Raw genomic sequence first — 3,717 nt, 5'->3', positions numbered from 1 at the left:
GGCAGTGAAACTAAGTGACAAAACCAAAAAAGGTACAAAGCTACACTATGAAATACCTGAAACTCATGCTTAAATATTTGCTATAGGCATCTGACGAATGTCAATATAGTAAGAAAAATACACATTCTACAGGATATACTCATAAATGTCACATTCTACGGGATGCACATTGCATAGACATAACAAGATTAGATTGAGCAAGCATACAAAAACCGCAGGGCACCATATTAACTTTTAGAATTCAACATAAAATAAATATTTTAGTAAGTACCTGTTGTAAATCTGTGTGGAAAAGTGTGAGAGATGGTCCATAGTTCCCATCTCTTGACTTCGAAGTAATGTTGCTAAATTTTGCAACGCTTTCGACCTTGATGCCTTGGAAGTTTTCACAGAGCAACTCACACATTAGCTCAAAGCTTTCCGAAACTAGCACATACACGTTGACACAGTTCTGTCTTAACATGAGCAGAAACTTCAGTATTAGGGTCCTTTCAAGTGAGCCCATCTGAGATAGAACTAATGCCACCATTTTCCTCATCTTGATGGCAACTTGCACAGCCCTGTAAAGCCCGATTCGAGAAACGTATGAGCTCCATAACCCACAAGATTAAAATTATTAAATTAATAAGTGAAAATATACGTGGTCAGGTCCAGACTGCTCAGAACGGCTGGGCAATTGAAACGTGTTTGATGAACTAGATGCAAATGCATCTCGGGTGCAGTCCCTGAGACCACTTTTGCTTTCCAAAATATGTTCAACTACAGCACTACTCCAGCGACCAGGTAGTCTATCACCTGAATCTTGTTGTGTAAGAAGACGGACATCCACTCTAGAATGTCCATTTTGTTCATAAGAGTTGCTCTGCAACACTTCATCATCAGGTTGTTTTAGTTTCCGCAAACAAAACAAGCATCATATTAAATTTACAGAAAGTCAAAAACTAGCGGAAGCAAACACCGTTAGCCAAAAAAATGTACATATAATGAAAGAGAAAGTTATAAAGTACAACTGATAAGTAAACCCAATAGATGCTTTTCTTAGACATATATCAGATCAGATAACATGTACATGACATGTCTATGGACACATGAGGAATGATAAGAGAAGTATATATTTCACTTTAGCTCACGAGTTGCTTCCGTAGCACACTACAACTGATTATGCAAAGGTGTATTAGACAGATCACATGATGCTCAAACTTGAGCATGACACAGATTGGACGTGTGTCACACCGGTGTGTATCTTTCTTATACCTGATACAATATAATTCAGTCAGGGAGAATTTGAAAAATGTGTGGCCTCTTTTGTTCTGGGGCCTCAAACGCCGCTTGACTTGCTTTAATGGCAGGGCGGGCTCTGGTGCCGGCAACCGGCGTCGACGCATAGGTGATAGGTACAACTTCCAAGGCCCAACACGTTAACTATAATGGATATATGGACCTAACCCAAGAAAACTTACAAAAGCCCGATACTCTTATTCCTAGGGTTTATGTATTCAGAAGCGATACATAAAAAGAGAAACGCATTTTCGCCTTTCTTCCTTGACTGCCGGAGAGGAGCTCCAGAACCCTAAACAAGGAAGAAGACGTAGCTAGGGTTTCAAATCAGACGAAAAAATGACGTTCAAGGTTGTTTACCATCTCCTGATCTTGTTTGTTCTTCATATCTCTTACTAATTCTTCTCAGTATGATCTTTTATATGTTTAGATTTTCATTTTGTTTTTTGTTCTTCTTGTGTAGTATCATCAATATCCGGTTGTGGGAAGGGCATTACCCACTGAGGAGGAGGATACTCCTAAGATTTATAGGATGGAGCTTTGGGCAACCGATGAAGTTCGTGCTAAATCTAAGTTTTGGTAAGAAAACCCCTAATTCTTCAATCTTGATGAGCCTCTTTTTGATGTGAAACAGAAAAATAAATCAGAAGAACCCACACTTTTTGAAGTTTATAAACATCTACACACTACCAGGGATTTACATACGAAGACTTGATAATATTTGTAAGCGACATAAAGATATATCATCTTGATTCCTGTCTAATTGTTTTTCGTTATTTCACTAACCGGTAAACTAACATGTAACTTTTATGAAGGATAAGATGATTCAGCTTCGCCAAAAAAACATCAGAGCAAAGAAATGAAGATGACATTTATAATAAGGTTTTTGGAAGAAGATTTATAGAAGAGACGTAAGGATCGTGGCTTATGGAGATTATGTTCAAAACTCTGAATTATTCCGGCAAGAGATTCAAATGTTGAACCAAATAGACCTGGATGAATAGTTCAAGTTATGAATGTAGTATTTAAATATAGTTCAAGTTATGAATGTAGTATTTAAATTTTTAGTGTTTAGAATAATACATAAGAGATTTCGTTTCTGGATGAATTCCGATTTAAGATAGTTTTATTATTTTTAGGTTGTTTGCCATTGTGATAATAATCTCATATTCAAATATTTGATTTAATAAAACTTAAATCTTTTGTTCTCCATATCTATTAGGATTTTATGATTGTAATAAAAATAAAATAAAATAAAACGAATCAAGAAAATTGAATGAATTTTTTGTTGCTATTTTCGGATACGGCTCATAAAAAGCTTGTGGAGGCGAATAATTTTGTCTTTGAAATTCTCTTCTAAGGAAAACAAGTAGTTCTTAATAAAGTATTTAGCGACCAAAAAAACCTTTTTAATGAAGAATAAAGTTGTCTGAGTAATTCATTTCTTAAGGAAAAATTAATTGTCATTAATTATGATATTTAGAGGCGATTTTTTAGAAGGAGAGTATTTGTCTTTGAAAAAAGCGTTTCGAGGCAAAGTGAGTTGTCATTGATGGAATATTTAGGGACAAAACACGTTGCTTTTAGAGAAAAAAAAAGTTGTCTTTCAAAATTCGTTTTAAAGGAAAAATGAATTGTCTTTGATAAAAAAATTAGAGACAAAAAAAAATCTTTCGGAGAGGAAGAATTTTATCTCCGAAATTTTTTTTGGAGGCAAAAGATTTGGTGACTAATAAAATATTCAGAGACAAACAAGTTAGTCTTCAAAATTTGATATTTAGGGGCTATTGATTTTGTCTCTGATTAAATTAATTAGAGACGAATTTATTTGTTTCAGATAATTAATGTTAAAGACAAACTAAATTGATACCAAACTTTCGCTTTTGAGACATTTTTTTTGGTCTTAAATAGTTATCAATAAAAACAAATTAAATTGACACAAAAATTTCGTTTTTGAGACAATTTTTTTGGTTTTAAATAGTTATCATTAAAGACAAATTAGTTTGTCCTGGAATCTACATTTTTGCGACAAAAAACTTGCTCGCAAAAAATGTCTTTTGGTGTCGAATTTTTTCGCCATTAAAATAACTTTCACAGACAATTTTATTTCGTTGGTGAAAGAGACTTTTTTTGACAATAAATTTTTAGTTGTTAATTAATTTTTCTCGTGACCGTTCGTAGTTTTGTCACGATATACTTTCGCAGACGGGGTATTTGAGACAACTTCGTGACAAAAAAAATTGATCTCAAAAAATATTTCTAGACAAAAAAGGGTGATTTCCTGACAAATGTTTTTGACACTAAACCTCCATTTTCTTGTAGTATTGTCCCCCCTTCTCTTGTGTATGTGCCATAGGCCAAACCTAACTCACCTCCTCCTCAGGAGACCTTCATTCTACCTCAGGCTGATCAAGCTATGCCACAGGCTGAGAAGGGATG

General features: G+C 34.4%; 1 long non-coding RNA gene across 1 annotated transcript; it reads left to right on the top strand.

The window, feature by feature from the left end:
* Positions 1-1,560: 1,560 nt before the first annotated feature.
* Positions 1,561-2,358, top strand: LOC113286591. Its single transcript, XR_003329364.1, has 3 exons — positions 1,561-1,629; positions 1,742-1,857; positions 2,094-2,358. It is a non-coding gene; the product is annotated as an uncharacterized LOC113286591 (long non-coding RNA).
* Positions 2,359-3,717: the final 1,359 nt, after the last annotated feature.

This window comes from Papaver somniferum, chromosome 6 (genome assembly GCF_003573695.1).
Source record: "Papaver somniferum cultivar HN1 chromosome 6, ASM357369v1, whole genome shotgun sequence".
NCBI lineage: Eukaryota > Viridiplantae > Streptophyta > Magnoliopsida > Ranunculales > Papaveraceae > Papaver > Papaver somniferum.
The sequence above is the reverse complement of the archived record's forward strand: the minus strand, read 5'-3'. Positions and strand labels throughout refer to the sequence as shown.